The 21129-nt window shown below is 44.7% G+C and overlaps 1 long non-coding RNA gene across 1 annotated transcript in view; it reads left to right on the forward strand.

Moving 5' to 3' along the window:
- The window catches only part of LOC146073523 (uncharacterized), a 55570-nt gene extending 36171 nt beyond the window's left edge, over window positions 1–19399 (forward strand). The window contains exon 3 of the long non-coding RNA XR_014473282.1: window positions 19265–19399. This is a non-coding gene — a long non-coding RNA (uncharacterized LOC146073523). The remainder of the gene's footprint in view (window positions 1–19264) is intronic.
- Window positions 19400–21129: the final 1730 nt, after the last annotated feature.

Consider the following 21129-nt stretch of genomic DNA (forward strand, 5'->3'; position numbering starts at 1 on the left):
GCATTTGGGGCATAGACATTTAGTATTAAATATTGAGTTTGAGCCACAGTGATGCGGCAGAGCGTAAATCTACCTTCAGGGTGAGACTGAATTGTTTTGGCTGTTAGTGGGGCCTGTCTCTTGGCCAGAATCACAACATCCTGGACTTGGAGTTAAAGGATGTGGAGGAAAGAACCTGCCATTGGAGCATTTGAAGTTTGTCAGTCTCTGCCTGGGTGAGGTGTGTCTCTTGCAGACACACAACATCTAAGCGGAGTTTGCTTAGGTATAGCAAAATACATTTCTCTTTCGTCCAGCTCACGATGGAATGTAGGAGGGTCCGCCAGGAGCCAGGCACCTATGCTTCTAATTTCTTTGGGAGCAGGCTCCTCCCTACTGCATCCCATAATGCTTCAATTAGTTTTAGGTGCCCACAGGAGTGGGTGCTATGCTTCGCAGCTGCGCTGCAGCTGCGGGTTTTTTCTTTGGATTTTTGAAGATAGTTAGGTTTTTATTATTTTATTAATGCACTAGCTTAAGAGTAGGTTTTTCCAGTGTGTTACTTCAGCTTGAAGTTCACACACACTGAGAGCGCAGCAGAGTCCTGTCAGCTCTCTGTGTGCGGAGGGACATTTTTTATTCCCTCTGCACAGCGCTTAGTCTCTACGAGTTAGAGACTGGGCCCTGGGGGTGTCCTAACCGGCTCCTTACAGAAGGGGATCTTGGGGGATGGACCCTCCGCGATGGCGCCCACCATCTTGAAGGGTTTAGAGACGGAAATCCCGTCAGGGAGTTGAAGTCTCTCACAGGAGTCCGGCACTGCCGGACGACTCCATTGTGATCCCATTGAAGGGAGATACAAGGAGGTAAGGAGAGACAACAGCGGGAGCTGCTGAAGGGGGAGGAAACGCCGTATGGGCTAGCCTCCCCACTGATACAGAGACTTGGGGGGTTATTCTGATTTCCTCGGAAATGCACAATCACTTTCTAATGGACAAAACCATATGCACTGCAGGTGGGGCTGATGTAACATGTGCAGAGATAGTTAGATTTGGGTGTTTTATTGTTTCTGTGCAGGGTAAATACTGGCTGCTTTATTTTTACACTACAATATAGATATCAGTTTGAAGTACAAACCCCACCCAAATCTAACTCTCTCTGCACATGTTACATCAGCCCCACCTGCAGTGCACATGGTTTTGTCCATTAGAGAGTGATTGTGCCTTTCCGAGTGAATCAGAATAACCCCCAAGGTCTCTTCCTGCACTGTGTGTTGGCGCCCTTTCCCCGTGCTGCGGAGCTGACAGGGTGGATTTCTACACAGACTCCAGTCTCTTCTAGCAAGTGCTTCCCTCGCTGATCGCTGACAGGAATACAGCACAAGATAAGTACACTGATACATTGCTCTGTGCGGTGCCTGTCATTTTGCATTGTGTATTACATGGCTGAGGGGTTTACTTCTGCTGCTGTGGAGGAGGGAGCGCTGGACATGTTTATTTACTGCAACAAGTGTGAGGCTAAATTTTCATGTGAACATGAGGATCAGGGGGATTTATGCAGAGCCAGATTAAGGTCTAAATGGGCCTGGAGCTGAAAATGATCAAGGACCTATTATGCGCAATAATAGGGGTGGTGGCCAGCACCTAATTATGTGGGGGGCATGACCAGTGTTCTGGTTGGGTGGTCTGCTCATGGGTGTGTCTCTATTTGTGTAAATACTTTCAACTAATTATATATGCCTGGAAAAGGCAGGGTGCTGGCATAGGAAAAATGCAGGGAGATATATTGGCGGGTGCCCTTCAAAGGTGCACCCACAGGATGCCAATGTCCTAAGATACTTGCGGGGTGAGGCAGCATTCAAGTCATAACAAAAAATACTGAAATCCAAAACTTGGTAGACAACATTTCAGCAACTTTTATATGGTCACCTAAGTTTACCACACCATATACCCCTTATACAAATCATGCAACACAATCGTAACCCCCTTATACTGTACTTGCCTCTTACACATTATGCCACATGGAATGAGCCAAAATTCACACCGATTGAGCCAAAATTCACATTATGCCACACAGATTAAGGCAAAATTCACATTTTGCCACATGGATCAAGCCAAAATACACACTATACGAGGCATGTCCAAACAGTGTCCCTCCAGCTGTTGTGAAACTACGTGTCCCAGCATGCCTCGACATAGTTTTAGCAATCCTTAATAGCAAAACTGTGGCAATGCATGATGAGACTTGTAGTTTCACAACAGCTTGAGGGACATCGTTTGGACATGACTGCACTATACTAAACAGATTGAGCAGTAATGCACAATATGCTTCATAAATAGGGGCATTGCGCGCCAAAGGCGCGCATTAAAAATTTACACCATAATGCCCATTACATGACAAGCCTCACACCATAATCTCCAATACATATTATGCCAAACACCATAATGCCTATTAAAAATTATGCTACATACAGTAAGGGCGGGATGTACTAAAGGGAAAATGCGGTAAACCCCCCATTTTACCGCATTTTTCTATGTAGTATTACCCGGCCGCATCGTTATCGCAGGGCAGGTTGGGCGATACCCTATAGAAGCCTACGGGCTTCTTTTCGCCACGTCGCCGCAACCCCGCCACCTCGCCGACCCCCCCTCTCCCCCTCCCTTGGGCTTTTCTACTTGCAGGTCCTCCTGGACCCCGGAAGGTAAGCCCTTCCTCCCCCTATCAACGCAGACGGACGTCCTTCCGGCTGCAGGGGGGAGGAGGAGGCGCCGGGGACAGCCTGCTTAGCTGTCCCCGGTGTGTAGGCATCAGGAGCCGGCTGGGAGGTGACGGAGACCCCCCGCAGACCACAGTACAGGTATCGCGGGGGGTCTCCGTTACCGCACCGCGATGCCAGCCGCATATGTTAGTACATATGCGCTGGCATCGCGGCGGACAGCCGGCGAAGGGCGGCGATGTATATTAATACATCCCGCCCTAAGTATTGCTTACCTACATGTTCATTGCCAGGGGTTCCATGCTTGTTGCTATGTGGGAATACAAGCTCATTGCCAAGGGGAATAGATGCTCGTGGTAACTGGGGGACAGCCGCTGCTGGGAAGAAATGACAACCATTGACAGCCGGGCAGAGAGCAGGGAGCTACCTGACTGTATTCAGAGCACTGCATGCCCTGGCTATTTGAAATAATACCCCTTTCACACCAGAAAATGCAGGGATTTACCTGGGAATATGGTCCCAGGATCATGCAGGGACATTCCCGGTATGACCCCTTTTACACCAGCCTAGTCACTGCATTTTCTGGTGTGAAGGGGAGAGAAAACTTCCCCCCTTTAAACAACCAGCTATATCTTCAGAACCAACTGACCCATTTACATGTAGGCTTCAAATGATTTTGGTCCCGTGAAACTGGGCCGTTTGGTTCCAGAGAAATCTCTCCTCAAACAACATGAACTGCCATGAAATTACATTTCAGAAATGCAAAAAAATAATTGGTTTACCCGCAATATCTCTAGAACCAATGAACCCATATGGACCAGCCTGGTATTAGATTAAAGGCCCAGCGATATGGGTTAGACTGAGATCAACCTCGAGCTTCTGTGATGCCGGCGGAGGAACTGGCAGCCGTTGGAATCGGGTGGAGGTCGGAGTTAGCGGGGCCCATGTTATCCTATGGGGAAAACGTTCCAGCTTTGCCTGGTGGTATCTCTTGTTCCCGGGGGGCTAGCGACACGGGGCCGGGCTCGTTGGAAAGCCCTGGCCCTCAGCTACAAAATGGGCCTATTTGGAGAGTGGGCCTGGAGCTGTAGCTCCATCAGGCCCATTGTTAATCCGGCCCTGGATTTATGCCCATCCTGTGAGGCTGTTCCCAGTGGGTCACGCGCCCCCAGAACGGAGATAGCTGAACCTGCTTGGGCTTTGGCGTTGGGCAGATCTATGAATGCTCTTACAGAGGCTTTGAATAGGCAGAAGGATTCCTTGTTAGGGTCTCCTGGCCACTTTACCTCTTCTCAGGTTTCTGGGGGGTCAGTTACCCCGGCTCAGGGGGACCCCATTTTGCTGCAGGTTATGCAGGATACTGCTCAGGGGGTTCATAAAATGACTGCCTTAATGGAGCAGTTTCCAAAATCCTCTGATGAGAGTGTGCTTAGGCACCCTGTTTCCACACCACCCATTTTGAAGGATTTGGATGATGATGGTGTGGGAGGAGAACTGGAGTTGGGACATGAGTGATGAAGCTGAGGTCTTCAGGCATTGAGGATTTGATTGTAGCTGTAAAACAGACTCTGAATCTTGCAGAGGAAGAAAGGACTCCTCTCTCTTGTGTTTTTAAAAAGAGTCGCAGGGACCCTGTGTGTTTCCCCTAAAATGAGGGAATGACTTCTCTTTTGAATGAAGCAGGAAAGACTCCTGATAAAAGGCTGTTGATGGCTAAAAAGTATGCTAATATGTACCCCATTCCGGAGGAACATAGCAAATTATGGGAAAAAGTCCCATTAGTGGATGCATCAGTTGCTAGGCTGTCTAAATCCACTGCGTTACCTGTCCAGGGGGGTGCTTCCTTTAAAGACCCAGTGGACAAAAAGGTGGAAGGTTGCTTGAAAGCTATTTTTGAAGGTGTGGGATATACTTTGAGGCCTATTATTGCTTCTGCTTGGGTTACTTAAGCAATGATCAAGTGGGCGGAGGAGCTAAGTGGTCTGCTCCACCAAAATTCTGAGGCTTTTATACTGGCAGAAAAGTTGAGATGTGCTGCAGAGTATGTTTGTGAGGCCGGTGAGGAAGGAGCTAAAATGGCGTCCAGAGTGTCTATCACCTTTGTTACCGCTAGAAGGGCTCTTTGGCTTAAAGCGTGGGAAGCTGATAGCGAGTCTAAGAAGTCCCTTGAAAACTTGCCTTTTAAAGGGGAGTTATTGTTTGGCTCAGAGCTGGAAGCCATCATTAAGCAGTAGACAGGGGGTAAGAGTACATTCCTCCCCACTACTTCCAAGAGTTCAGGCTCCAAGTTTGGAGTTTTCAAACCGTCCTTTCGGCCGTCCTTTCGGGGCGGAGCGTCCAATAGAGGACAGACTGGCCGGGGCAGATTTCAGTCCAGCAGAGGAAAGTCTTCCAAGTTGCGTTTTGGGGCCTTTACAAAAAAGTATGCAGCGAAAAGTCCTCTGCATGACGGGATGGGGCTCCCCGTTCTGGGCTCAGAGTTGGGGGGGGCGCCTCCTGCACTTTCGGGAAAGATGAAGGGAATCCATAGTAGATCCTTGGGTCCTTTCCATCATTTCCGAGGGTTACCGGATAGATCTCAGATGCATTCCACCCAAGAGATTTCTTCCTACACCCTTGCCTTGGACTGCGTCACTGAGGTCCGCCCTTCTAGTGGCAGCCTTGTCCATCAAGGAGAAGGGAGTAGTGATTCCGGTGCCTCAGAAAACAAGGGTTTTATTCGATCCTCTTCCTAGTCCCCAAGCCAGACGGGTCTTTCAGGCCTATTCTAAATTTAAAATATTTAAATCTTCACTTGTGGGTAGATCATTTTTGCATGGAGTCCCTGTGTTCTGGCATCTGTAGATATTCAGGATGCGTACCTCCATGTGCCCATTTACAAAGATCACCAGTCCCTTCTCAGATTTTCAATTGGAGAAAACCATTGGCAATTCCAAGCCCTGCCGTTTGGTGTGGCAACGGCTCCGAGAGTATTCACGAAAGTGATGGCGGTCATGGTTGCAGCTCTCCGTCTAAAAGGAATAGTAATTATTCCTTATCTGGATTACCTTTTATTCAAGGTATTTCAGGAACACCTGAGCATTGCGACGCAGTTCTTGCAAGATCAGGGTTGGGTGCTAAACCTTCCCAAGTCGCATTTATCACCCATTCAGAGTCTGCAATTCCTCGGGGTAATCCTGGACACACACCTTCACAGAGTGTTCTTACCACATCCCAAGGCAGTGGAGATTCGGCAGATGGTGCTGGCAATTCTTCAGGCTCCTGCACCAATGGTGTGGCAGGGAGTAAGGTTGCTGGGCAAAATGGTAGCGACTTTCGAGACGCTGCAATTTGCCAGATTCCATTCGAGGTGCTTCCAGTGGAACATCCTAGCATGCTGGTCCAGGAATGCAAAGACAATGAAGCAGGAACGGCTGGTTCTGTCTCAGGAATCAAGAATATCCCTGGAATGGTGGACGGATATAGAGACTCTGCAGATGGGGCGGTCCCTTTGCTCTTGGGATTGGTTGGTCATCATGAAGGATGCCAGTCTCAGGGGTTGGGGAGCAGTTGTCCTCCATCTAATGTTACAGGGCCTTTGGTCCGAGGAGGAATCCAGACTTCCTATAAACATACTGGAACTGAGAGCGGTATGGAATGCCTTGTGCCAAGCAGAAGAGTTTCTGAAGGGAATGCCAGTTCGAGTTCAATCCGACAATGCCACAACAGTGGCATACTTAAACCATCAGGGCGGAACTCGCAGCAAGATGGCAATGGCAGAGATAGTGAGGATTTTCACCTGGGTGGAAGTGCAGGTGCCAGCACTGTCAGCCGTGTTCATTCCGGGGATCCGGAATGTGGAGGCGGACTATCTCAGCAGGGCGGATCTGCTAAAGGGGGAATGGTCACTTCATCGGGAAGTTTTCCAGAATATTGTAGACCGCTGGGGACTGCCAGACATAGATCTTATGGCGTCCAGGAGCAATTGTCATGTGCCGAGGTTTTGCTCTCGATCGAGGGATCCGTCGGCTTGGGCAGTGGATGCCATGACAATTCCTTGGTGTTTCAGTCTGGGCTACATTTTCCCCCCGTTTCCAATGATCTCGAGGGTGTTGAATAGGATAAAGAACCAGAGAGTACCAGCCATACTGATTGCACCAGAGTGGCCCAGGAGGTCATGGTACTCAGACATACTGAGATTATCGCCGGAATCGTGGCGACTCCCTCTTCGGACGGACTTACTCATTCAAGGACCGTTCCTACACCTGGACCTAGCTCGGCTCAATTTGATGGCGTGGCTTATGAGTCCTCCTTATTGTGAAAGAAAGGTTTTTCAGAGGCGGTTATCCAGACCATGTTAAGGGTCCGAAAGCCGGTGTCAGCGGCTAACTACCATAGGGTGTGGAAGATCTACATCAGGTGGTGTGAACGGCAGAAAGTTCATACATCCAGGTTTAAGGTAGCCAGGCTACTTGAGTTCCTACAGGATGGCCTTTTGTCTGGTCTAAGTTTACAATCTTTGAAAGTGCAGATTTCGGCACTATCCATTTTCTTTCAAAAAAGGGTGGCTCTGTTGCCAGAGGTGCAGACCTTTTTGCAGGGCATGACCAGGATTAAGCCTCCTTACAGGCAGCCGGTTGCACCATGGGACTTGTCCCTTGTTTTATCTATGCTGCAGAAGCCTCCTTTTGAGCCTCTGGGATCAGCGAATCTCAAATATGTTTCTTGGAAACTTACCTTTTTATTTGCTATTGCTTCGGCTAGGCATGTGTCGGAGTTGGGTGCATTGTCCTGCAAGTCACCATTTTTGATTTTCCATGATGATAGGGCTGTGCTAAGAGCAGTACCTAAATTTCTACCTAAGGTAGTATCCTCATTTCATTTAAATCAGGACATTGTTCTCCTGTTTTTTTCCCTGCCTGAGGGAACGAGGAATAGGGACAGTTTAAAAAAGTTGGATGTGGTTCGTGCATTGCGAATCTATGTAAATAGGGTGAAGGATATTTGCAAATCTGATTTGCTGCTGGTTTTGTAGGATGTACATAAGATTGGGTGGCCTGCTTCAAAGCAGACAATTGCTCATTGGTTGAGATCAACTATTGCGTTTACCTAATGTAGGGCAGGTAGGCCTGTTCCATCTCCAATAAATGCCCATACTACGAGGTCAGTTGCTTCTTCGTGGACGGTGCGTCATGGGGCCACAGTGGAGCAGCTGTGCAAGGCAGCCACCTGGTCCTCTGTTCATACCTTTACAAAATTCTACAGGTTTCATGAGTTCGCATCGGAGGACGCTTCATTTAGACGGGCAGTGATGAGAACTGGCAGTCTGAGCGTACGCTCCCAAAGGACCGGCTCGTGAACGTCCCATCGTGAGCTGTGTCACCGGACTGGACGAAAGAGAAAAGGGGATTTTTGTAAGAACTTACCGTTCGAACCCCTTTCTCTGAGTCCAGTCCGGTGACACAGCGATCCCTCCCTAACGCTCAGTAAGTTGTACCGTTCATGGTTGCCATGTTTTGAGTTATAAGTTGCATATAAGATGTTCAGGCATTGTACTGAGTTGTGTATCCTAGTTATGGGATGCAGTAGGGAGGATCCTGCCCCCAAAGAAATTAGAAGCATAGGTGCCTGGCTCCTGGCGGACCCTCCTACATCCCACTGTGAGCTGTGTCACCGGACTGGACTCAGAGAAAGGGGTTTGAACGGTAAGTTCTTACAAAAATCCCCTTTTTCTTTTCTGGGGGGAGTTTATCCCACCCACATTCCAACTACCAAATAAAGTGTCTCGGGCCTAGTGGTAAAAACAATGTTAGGGAGAGAGAAATAGTACACAGAATTGCTGCTGCTCTAGGTGTGGAGGGATCGAGAAGGGGAAGGGGGATGACAAACTGTTCTAAGTAGACTTCCATTAGTAAGGAAAGCCGCACGTCTCTAGCACGTGCAACTTCCATAAGGGTTGGCGAGGGGCCTCGCCCCCCAGGCGCCAACCGCCATAATTTTATAGTAAAGTATTTATAATAAAGTTAACAGCGCAATGAGGGATTAACAAAGGGTACGCCCGCTACAGGCGTAAATAGGGGTACGGGGGGAGGGGGGAGACACAAAACTAATCTTAATTGTGTCCCTATATAATACCAGTTTGGTCTTATACACAGAGTAGGTACCACTTGCTTGAACCTCTCGACAACTATTTTTGTGTATATATTATAGTCCACATTTAATAAGGGAATTGGAGGATAGGAAGCAGGTAGTTTGGGATCTTTACCTGGTCAGGAAGTACTTTTATAACCACCCAGTTAAAGGAGGGAGGCATAACGCCCTCCAGAAGTATAGATATATAAAGATTGGTGATAGAAATAACCAGGGAGTTTAGGAGGACTTTGTAGGACTCTCCTGTGGATTCATCAGGACCCAGGAAATTCCCATAATTATAAACCTTTTATAACCACCTTCACTTCAGATATGTTGTTTCAATAGGGAGATCTGACCATATAATAGGCAGGAAAGCCTGCTTTCTGTTTAAATTAATAGGTACTTGTGAATAGAGTTTGGAGCACAAAGAATGTAGTATATTCCGAATTTCCAGACCAAAAGTGTGTACTGTACTGAATTCAATCGACCATTGAAAATAAGTTATAACACATTCTTTCCCCTAGTCGGCAGTTAGATAGTAGTTTTCTAGATTTGTTACCGTGTGTGGTATAGATATTTTTTCTTATTTCATTTCATTTAACTGGGTTGTTGCGTCAATGAATCAAATTTCAATTTACATTCTGTGAATAGGCAGGGAGCAGGATTTTCTCAGACGTAAGCATTTGTAAGTGCCTCTTGTCCTGCTTTAATCTCTTGGGCTGCTGCCTACGATAATGTGAAATTAAGAATAAAATGGATCCTCTCATAACTGCTTTAGCAGTCTAAAAAAAACCTATATATATGAGGGCTGACCACAGCGCTGGAATAATATGTTACTAAATTTATTTAGTAGGATTTGCAGGATTGCTTTAGCAGTCTGCCAGGATAATGGAGGGTTTTATTGATGGGGATAGTTAGTAAATGCAAATTCATTCCAAATTGATTTTTGGGCATCCTTGAATGTTGAAGAGGATGTTGGCATTTTTAGCAGATATTTTAAGGATCTGGCAAAGCAATATTGGCACTCAAAGGGTTAACTTTACAAGGACTGTAAGGAAGTGTAGTTGAAAACTGTTGATTCAGATATTGTGAAGTAGTAAGATTTAGATCACCTCCCAAGATAGATGGAGTATCCTTAAATTGATGTAAAAGATTAAACCAGAGAGCTGTAAAACTTCCTATCATATAAAGATGGTGCATAAATATAACATAATGGGCGAAATGTAATAGGGTGCGATTTTTTAGACATGTGCGATTTTTGGTCAAAAACGGCCACAATCGCACATTTTCTCTGTGTGTGTGTTTTTTATAAACATTCTTTTTACAGGTGGACTACAAGTCCCAGCGGGCCCATTAATGCCCCACATGCTGGGACTTGTGGTTCTCCAAGTCCCAGCATGCGGGGGAGGTCTGCTGGCACTTGTAGTTCTCCGGTATAAAGCAATGTAACGTATGATCGATTTAACCCTATCAGGCCGGCGTCCACTGGCCACGGACGCCGGTGACAGCCCCGGGCTTCAGCCCTGGACGGGTGAAGCCTGGGGGGGGGACCCCTTTATTGGGGGGGTCCCCACTCCTCCAGGTACCCCGTCCAAGGCTGACCAGCCACGGTGCTCATGTTTTGGCCGGGGGACCTTGTATTAAAAGTGTCCCCCGGCTGTGGCATGACACCGCGGGCTGTTGGAGCCCGGTGCTGGTTTCAAGATACGGGGGACCCCCAGATTTTTTGTCCCCCGTATTTTTGGAACCAGGACCGGTCCAAGAGTCCGGGGCTGGTTTCAGAAATACGGGGGACCCCTATGCTTTTTGTCCCCCGTATTTTTGGAACCAGGCCCGGCTCAATGAGCCCGGGGCTGGTTATGCTTAGGAGGGGGGACCCCACGCCGTTTTTTGTAAAACTTTTTTTTTAGCACAAAATCGCATTTATGAAAATGCGCACATTTTCATGACTGAAAATGCGCACATTTTCATGACTAAAAATTGCCCGAAATTGCGGCAAATCGCATTTTTTTGCCGCAAATTCGCACCTCATTACATATGCGAATTCGCGGCAAAAATTGCGATTTTTAAAGGTGCGATTTGGTGCGATTTTTTTTTAGTCTAAAAAATTGCACCCTATTACATTTCGCCCAAGGTGTAAGAAATTCCATAGATTTCTCCACCAATTATAATATATCTGCCATTAGGATCTACCTTGTTATGTGTGATTTTGATTGGGATTCCATTTTTAACTAATATGGCCACTTCTCTTGACTTAGGGGGGTATTCAATCTTGTGTCATGGCTGTCGAGCTGGCCCGACAGCCGTGACCCTGTCCCGTTCTCGGTCTGATCGAGAAAAAGCAGGCGGAATTCAATGTCGCGCCTGCACTCCATATATGAAAACCCATGCAGTTCCCCTCCCTGCCTGGGGTGTCGCTGTCTGCTGTAGTGCTTCTAGCACAGTGTGGTCTGTATATCAGCATCAGACCACAGCAGACTTCGACACCCCAGGCAGGGAAGAGGAACTGCATGGGTTTTCAAATATGGCAAGTGCTAGAATGAACACTAGAAGAGGCGAGCTGCAGCATTGAATAGGGCCCCACAGCCATCTCCCCCATCGGGAGATGGCTGCAGGAGATTGAATACCCCCCTTAAAGTTAAAGTAGGCATATGCCATCACTCTGTGGCCCAACATAGATCGTTTCTCTTGTTGCGTTGCAGTGAGAGGTGTAAAAAAGTGATCTGCTTTCTTTAGATATAAATAATCTTTCGCCTCTTGGCAGGTGTATTGATACCTTGTATGATCCTAGAACAAAATTTCAAGTTATTCAGAATCATATTGATTGAGATAAAAATGAGATTAAACATAAGGCATATCTGCAAGTGACAAGGTATACAATAACAATTCTACCCAGTTTAATTATTGACAACCAATAATCATAAGATCATAAAATATGAATAACATTGTGAATCTACCTGTTACAATATATGAAGAGAAGCATGAAAGAAAGAAAAATACTTAAACAAATGAAAAAGGTAAACTGTAGAAAATAACAATATTATACAGTATGGGATCATGTATTTGAAAGATTTAGGTATGTGGGGTACAAATGTTGCCCTGACTTATCTAAAGGGCAGTAAAGAGAGCAACCTAAGAGTAAAACTCTGCTTTTTACCCATTTAAAAAAATAAATGGTATTTTTAAACGGGTACAGCAACCTGGAGCATTCCCACTGCAGCTCTACCCATTTAAAAAGGCAAAAAAAATGGCAAATTACCGTTTAAGAGCTGCAGTGGGAAAGGGGTATTAGTTTGTCACAGTAAAAAAAGCCATTCTATAATCCATGGTAACATTGAGGAATGATACAAATTGAATAATGTATCAACTAAGAAAAAGAAGTAGGAGGAAGGGGAAAAAAACAATATTAAGACATTAATACCAAGTCCGCCAGAGAGATCATCATGTGGGCGCAGAGTCATTTTCCTGGCATTCTGCCTCCAAGTAGGCTGCAGCTTCCTGCATGGAGAGAAAATCTATGTAAGCTCCTAGCTCAGCATAAAACTGCATTCGCACCATGAGTACAGGGCATTAAGACTTTTAGGAAGGCCCACAATTCTCATTATTTCTACGTGAGCGGTTAACTGAATTATTTAATTTATTGAGAAGTTGGTGGTTTAGTTTCTGAAAGATAAGTTTAACTGTTGCTGTATATTAATAAGCGTCAATGGACAAGGTTTCCTGAGTTGTTCTTACCATACAGTGGCGGAACTCCCAGAGGCAATGGAGTCATCTGCCGCCGGGCGCCCGGCTTAAAGGGGGCACAGGCTCCATTGCCTCCGATGTTCCGATGCCAGGGATGCCTTATTGGGTGCCGCTGGCTGCCGCATTTATCTTATGAAGCGGTCGGGCGCCGGGTGCGAGTGCCCCTCCCCCCTTGTGCGCAACGGCGCATCAACACTCCTCGTCCTCCCTGAGTGTCACCTTCCTGCTGGCTTCGTGCTCTGTTCTTTGCGGAAGTCCCCTGACATCCGCTGGCGCCTGAGTGAGCAAGCCAGCTGCCTGTCTCAATGACCGCCGGGAGCCAGGACACTGAAGCAATGGGAGCGGCTGCCGGGCAATGGGAGAGTGACAGATAGTCACTGAAGATAGAAGCAGGGTGGTAGACGCTGCAGCAGCCTGGCCTGAGGGTGAGAGATAATTCAGTAAAAGCCTGCCCGACACACTGTAGTAACAATATCCTGTTGGAAAAGAAATTATATATATATATATATATATATATATATATATATAATATATATCTATATATATATAAAATATATCTATATATATATATAGATATATCTATATAGATATATCTATATAGATATATCTATATAGATATATCTATATAGATATATCTATACAGGTGCAGTTCCAGAGGACTGGAGAAAAGCAAATGTAGTTCCACTGCACAAAAGCGGAAGCAAAGAAGAAGCAAGTAACTACAGACCAGTGAGCCTTACATCAGTAGTAGGGAAAATAATGGAAACACTATTAAAAGAAAGAATAGTGGAATATCTTAAATTAAACAACTTACAGGATCCAAAACAGCATGGTTTTACTGCAGGGAGATCATGCCAAACAAGTCTCATTGACTTTTTTGACTCCGTGACCAAAATACTAGATGAAGGGGGGGCTGTAGATGTGGCATATCTAGACTTTAGTAAGGCATTTGACACTGTCCCACATCGCAGGCTGCTAAATAAACTTGAAAGTGTGGGATTGGATTATAAAACAATTAAATGGATAAGAACCTGGTTGCAGGATAGGAAATAGACAGTTGTCGTAAATGGAGTGCATTCTATGGAGGGACATGTTACCAGTGGAGTACCCCAGGGATCTGTACTTGGACCAGTGCTCTTTAATATCTTTGTCAGTGACATTGCAAATGGTATTGAAGGGAAAGTATGCCTTTTTGCAGATGATACAAAGATATGCAACAGAGTAGACACACCAGGAGGGGTAAATCAAATGACTGATGATCTAAGTAAACTTGAGAATTGGTCAAGAGAATGGCAACTACAGTTTAATGCTAAAAAATGCAAAATTATGCACTTGGGACTCAAAAACCCAAAGGCTCAATATAGTATCAAGGGTACTATAATGGAAACTACTGAGGAGGAAAGAGATCTAGGAGTCACTATTTCAAGTGACTTAAAGGCAGGGAGGCAATGTAACAAAGCAATGAGGAAGGCTAGTCAGATGCTTGGTTGCATAGGGAGAGGAATCAGTAGCAGAAAAAAAGACGTAATAATGCCACTTTATAGGTCATTGGTACGACCTCATCTGGAATACTGTGTCCAGTTCTGGAGGCCATATCTTCAGAAGGATATAAATACATTGGAGAGTGTACAAAGAAGGGCAACTAAAATGGTTCATGGCCTACATCACAAAACTTACCTGGATAGACTAAAAGATCTTAACATGTATAGTTTGGAGCAGAGAAGGGAAAGGGGGGACATGATAGAAATCTTCAAATATATCAAGGGTTTTAACATAGTACAGGTGGGAAATTTTCTTCAAAGGAAAACAAGTAATAAAACACGAGGACATGCACTGAAACTGGAGGGAGGTAGGTTCAGGGGAAATGTTAGAAAGAATTACTTCACAGAAAGGGTAGTGGATAAGTGGAATAGCCTCCCATCAGAGGTGGTAGAGGCTAAGACAGTAGAACAATTTAAACATGCTTGGGATAGGCATATGAATATCCTTACAAAGAAATAAGGATTAGAAAGGGTTGAGTTTACCTGAAGGGTAAAAAAGGGGCAGACTAGATGGGCCAAATGGTTCTTATCTGCCGTCAAATTCTATGTTTCTATGTTTCTATGTTTATATAGATATATCTATATATACTGTATATAGATATCTATATATATATATAAATATATATATCCTTTTATCCAGACACGTGGTGGGATCAAGGAAAAGGGCCACAAATCCTGTTTGAAGTCTCTTGAGGAAGGGGTTGTACCCCGAAACGGCCCGTCGAGGCTCAATAAACATCTATTCTTCACAAGAAATTGCTGCAGTGACGTGCTTGTTCCCCGTGGGGATCCCTGCTTTGTATATATATATATATATATATATATATATATATATATATATATATATATATATATATATATATATATATATATATATATATATATATATATATATATATATAGTAGGGTTTGGGGGGGGGGGCACAAACGACAAAACCAGCGTCCAAGGTTTTACCTTGGAAACAACAGTTTACCACTTCCAGCCCAGTGGTCCAGAGAGCCACACGAGCTCTGTGGCCAATTGTTAAAACGGACCCAGAGCTACCTGGTCTTCAGTCACTACAACCACTTTCCTGCTACACCAGGGGACGTAATATTAAGGATATGGTTATGCACACAGACGTCACAGGTTTTAAACGTATTGCGCCCACGTCCAACTTCATGAGACGACAACCTGGATGCTATAAATGCATTAAATGCACTACCTGCAAAAATATGACAGTCAGCCAGACCTTTAAACACCCCCATGGTAACCAGATATTCAAGATTAAACATGTGTTGACATGTCAAACCACACATGTTATATATCTATTACACTGTCCATGCAACCTACATTATGTAGGTAAGACTAGCCGCACAGCAAGGATACGAATGGCCCTACATAGATCTGCCATAAATCAGGCCATACAGACCAACAGATCTGATCAACCAGTAGCCAGACATTCGCTAGAGGCTGGCCACTCCATTCAAGACCTGAGATTTATTTTGATTGATCATATACCAGCCCCAATTTGAGGAGGGGACAGAGATGGTAATCTCCTCAAGTTGGAATCAAAGTGGATATTTCGCCTGCAAACTATCAGACCAGGAGGTCTGAATGAACGATTTAGCTGGCATACTTTTCTCTAAACGAAGCTGCATGCTCTCACGCAGTATAATGCTCATGTGCTTTACTGTTATGCCGCTAATTGTGTGTTTCTTTGTGTAGCCCGGTCCGCACAGATCTGACTGGTGGCCGGGGACGGCGTCCTGCACTGTTGCTTGGCAACTTAGTCGGGACTGACGTCAGTGATCAGCGCCTCTCCTCTGTGAGCGGATGCGACTCACACCCGGCCGCTGGAAGGATCAAGGACGGGTATGTATAAATATTCATTATGTCTCGCCGCCGAGCGAGTTTGTGTTCTCGCCGCCGTGCGAGTTATTGTTACAGTGTGCAGTCTTGACAAAAGTGCTTGCGGGCACTGAAACGTCGACCTTGTTGCACATATATTGATTGACGTTTATATATAAAATACTTCTATTACCAAGACCCCCTGAGTGACGCGGATTATTACCCACATCTATATATCTATATATATAATATATATCTATATATATAATATATATCTATATATATAATATATATCTATATATATAATATATATCTATATAAATAATATATATCTATATATATAATATATATCTATATATATAATATATATCTATATATATATAAAATATATCTATATATATAGATATATCTATATAGATATATCTATATAGATATATATATATATACTGTATATAGATAACTATATATATATATATATATATAAATATATATATCTATATATATCCTTTTATCCAGACACGTGGTGGGATCAAGGAAAAGGGCCACAAATCATATATATATATATATATATATATATATATATATATATATATATATATATATATATATATATATATATATATATATATATATATATATATAGAAACGATTTTCAAACAAATGAAAACAGGAGGCGGCACTCAAAAAAAACGTGGTCAACTTATATTAAAGTATACATGTGCAAAAAATGGTCAGCATACATGGTCGACAGTTTCGGAGCTGACGCCCCTTCCTCAAGACCACTGACACATCAACTGAAACAACCAAAGCATAAAGGTAAAGTGCAGAAAACGAAAAAACTTCGTTTTCTGCACTTTACCTTTATGCTTTGGTTGTTTCAGTTGATGTGTCAGTGGTCTTGAGGAAGGGGCGTCAGCTCCGAAACTGTCGACCATGTATGCTGACCATTTTTTGCACATGTATACTTTAATATAAGTTGACCACGTTTTTTTTTGAGTGCCGCCTCCTGTTTTCATTTGTTTGAAAATCGTTTCTATATGTCCTTGATGTGGAAGGCACCCTAACTGCTGCTCTATTTGTTTTACCAAGTGCCGGTCCTCCCGACATATATATATATATATATATATATATATTAGGGTTTGGGGGGGGCACAAGCATTCATCTTGCCTCCGGGCACCTGAGACGAACTTACGCCACTGTTACCATATCTTCAAATGTCAAAGGGCAGAGTTGTTGCGATGGTAATCCTTGTGTCTGGGGGGGGGGGGAATTGTGCAGGGTGCTCCTGTTTCTGAGTGGTAGTAATCACATAAAATGACTCAGGGTTTCCTCACCATTACCATTAGTTTACATGGATGCATGGTAAGATCCCTGAAGGGTGAGCCATTACTGGGGAGGAGAGCAAATGAAGTGGGGTATTGGGGATGATCAACTCTCTGTGGTCTTGTCCTACAGCTACAATAGATGCTAGGCAGTAAGAGGAGCTGTAGGCATAGTAAAACAATACGGCCTCTGTATCCCTCACTGTTCCCGCTCAGCACAAGCAGGGCAGCCTGTTATACTATCAAGGGTGGCGGGTAGGTTCCTGGAGCAAATTGGTCCACACTCACTGCCTCTAGAAGTTCAGCATCTCTACTCCGTGCTCCAAGAGGACACGATTTCAGTGTGCCATGTGGTGGGCACCACTACCACTTCGCTCGGTGTCCAAACCATGCCCCGAAACATGTGGTATTTTAAATGGGATATAAAGTAAACAAGTTTTAAGGTACTATTTGATCAATTATTGGTATTTTGGGGGTTCATGAGAAATTCTGGTTGGTTATAAAAACCACCCATACAATTATTGGTCTTAACACAGTTCTAAGCATTTAAGCAGCACTAAGGCACATCATTAAATATCGGCACATCGTGCCGCCAATTACCTGTACACTCTCTGCATGAGCTGGCAGTATTTGAAAGCACCTGTAAATGTGCGCCCAGTTGTGACGTCAATCACGACTGATTGATCAGCTTGTATGCAGAACACACTCACTCCCTGATCCGTATAGAGATATAGGGAGAAATGTAATAGGATGAGAGATTCAGAAAGTGAGAGATTCACAGCTGTGTGATGGAGGAAATGCAATGAAGGCTAGGTTCTCTACATGGAGCATGAAAAACCCTCCATCCCCGTATGGGCTTCTCAGACTACAGTTGTGTAAAGATTCAGTAATATGCACCAGGTGTAGGGTTGTGCAGGTGTGGCAGGAAATCATCCATGTAAAACAATTGATGCACTATGCAAAGTAATGGAGACCAAATAAATGGCAAATCCATCAACCATTGGTTGAGAAGAATTAATGGTTATCAACAACCAATAGATAACCCTAGGTAGGTGCAGGGACACATGACGCGGAGGGCCTGATTCAGCAAGGTTCAGTAAACGGCAGTCGTTAGTAAGACCTGAAATGCCACACCCCAACCTCAGAATCCCCTCTGTAAAATGCAAGGGATGTACATGAACACATCCCCTTGCATGCGGCTGAAGGGGAGAGAAATCATTTGATAGATCATTTGATGGTCGGCGACTATTTCCATCAGAGTCCGCCGAAGAGTGACACTGATGTCATGTGACATCAACCACCACCACCCTCCTCCCCCCCCTCCCTGTTTTCATGGGGATGCCCATAAAACATTGGGGCATTCTCCTGCTCCAGCCCCAGCCCTTGCCCTCCCCACAACGAGTGGCACGGCGAGTGTGTAACTCGCCATAGCCGTTCGGTGCCAGGGATTGCACATGTGCAGAAATCCACATGCGCAAACCACAACCATCGGAGCTGGGGCCAAATTCAGATCCCTATGAGCGATCCTGAGTCAGCCCCTTTCTTACCAATCTGTAGTTTTATAGGCATACTTTACAGTTCCCAGGTGAGCATTTTCAATAGCAGCAACATAACTAATTGTAAACTGGATACTGCATGTTTGGACCTTGTCTCTAATTCTAAGATCACATGGGATTGGCATTCTTATAGTGCCCATACAAAAGTCCATTTTTGGCCGATTTCATTCCTGTGCGCATCGGACCTAAGCAGGTGGTTGGACCTGCTGCCCGTCCAACCTCCGAATCAGCCCCTCTCCTGGTGACGGGGAACGGAGTTGCATGTGACCCTGCCGCTTAAGAAGGTCACAGTCGGCTCATGGGGGTCATATGGCCATATACTGCTGAGATACAGTGTATGGCCATCTTTACACTTATTTAGTGTAGCCGGTTCTTCCTTTCACTGCATGCTGTGGATATAATGTTCTGTGAGCTGGTGACATTCTGTAAATGGCTTTTCTTTTTCTTTTCTTTTTTTCACTTAGGGTGGATTGTAGCCGAACCTCTGCATGGACTTCAAATACTGAGAATAACCACCTCCCTAACCTCTTATCCCTAAAAATTATTCCCATTCACTATCCTTTTCTTGTTTGTTTATTTTAGGACTAGATAAAGCGTCTCATTTCTATGGTTGGATAATTATTTTTGCAACATGCCATTCTCTCAGAGTAAAGAATTAAGCTGCATACACATTTGACAATATTTTAAAGATATGCATGATAGCAACCAGTCATAATGACATTTTTGTGTACATCATCTAGTACGTACGCACTATGGTACTGATTCATACTGCAGGTGGGGCAGATGTAACATGTGCAGAGAGGTTTAGATTTGAGTGGGGTATGTTCAAACAAATCTAAATTGCAATGTAAAAATAAAGCAGACAATATTTACCCTGCACAGAAACAAAATAACTCATCCAAATATAACTTTCTGCATGTTACATTTGCTGCACCTGCAGTGCACAGGGTTTTAGCCATTTGAGAGAGAATTTGCTTAAGCAATAAGGTCTTAATTAAGCCCTATACCAGGCATGTCCAAACTTCAGCCCTCCAGTTGTTGTGAAACTACACATTCCAGCATGCCTTGCAATAGTTTTAGCATTCTCTAATAGCAAAACTGTGGCAAGGCATGATGGGACTTGTCGTTTCACAACAGCTGGAGGCCCATAGTTTGGACACGTCTGCCCTATACTGTTAACGATGTGCACTCACACAGATCGTTAGGGATCTAGGTCTACAAACATTAGGTCGACATGCATGAAGGTTGACACAAGCATTAGGTCGACATGGGGAAGGTCGACAGTGAAAATGTCGACTTGGGATTTTCCACTTGCCAACATGTGCCGACAGATGGTATATCATGCCCTGCCATCCACTAGGGCGTGGTGGGAGAATGAAATAGTGTGGTGAGCGCAGTGAGGCACCAAGCCCGAGGCATGGCAAGCCATGCAATGGTAAATGGTTCTACGTTTCCATGCCGACTGTCGAAATTCGGGACAAAAAAAAAAGTGAAAGAAACCCCATGTCGACCTTCCTGCATGTCGACAGTGGTGTCAACCTAATGCTTGTCAACCTAGTTGCTGTCTATCCTATGAGCCATACCCCTAAGCTTTACAGTACTTATCTTCACAATTCATAGTAGTTAAAATAGTAATAATACTACCCATCTGTCATATGCCTTGTAAAATTAAATATGTTGGCATAGGAGGTCTAAATATTTGTCTACCTAAAGCAGGGGTGGGGAACCTTAGGCCCGGGGGCTGTATGCGGCCCCCGTAGCTGGCATGAGTGGCCCGCCCACCTGCCTGGTGGCTTTGCCGGGAGCCAAGTACAGGGGAATTCTCGTGAGAGGTCGGTAGTTCTTGCAAGATTCCTTTTAGTCAACAGCAGCCGGAGACTGTCAGTCCTATTCAGCAGCAGCAGCCGCCGGAGCGTGGGACGGTTGCAGCAGGATAATTTGTACAAGAAATTTTTACATATGGCCCCCAAAGGAATTTTTCCCCATACAAATGGACCTTGTCACAAAAAAGGTTCCCCACCCCTGACCTAAATGAAGGTCAAAAATCCCAATGTCAATATTAGGGTTAGTTTCTAAAGCAGAGGTGGGCAATAAGTAGCCCTCTACTGTAGCAGTTTGTTGAACTACACCTCCCAGCATGCATTGCATCAGTTTAAGCATGGCCAAAAAGATAAACCAGGAAAGGACATCAATCCGCACAGCGCTGAACATACACATGCCACAGCCACAATTAATTTAGCAGGTATGTGCTGAAGAAGGGGCTGCCGGACCCCGAAATGTTTTTCACCCGCTTAAGTACTGGAGTGAGATTTTATATATATATATATAT

This window comes from Crinia signifera, chromosome 1 (assembly GCF_055691185.1).
Source record: "Crinia signifera chromosome 1, ASM5569118v1, whole genome shotgun sequence".
Taxonomy (NCBI): domain Eukaryota; kingdom Metazoa; phylum Chordata; class Amphibia; order Anura; family Myobatrachidae; genus Crinia; species Crinia signifera.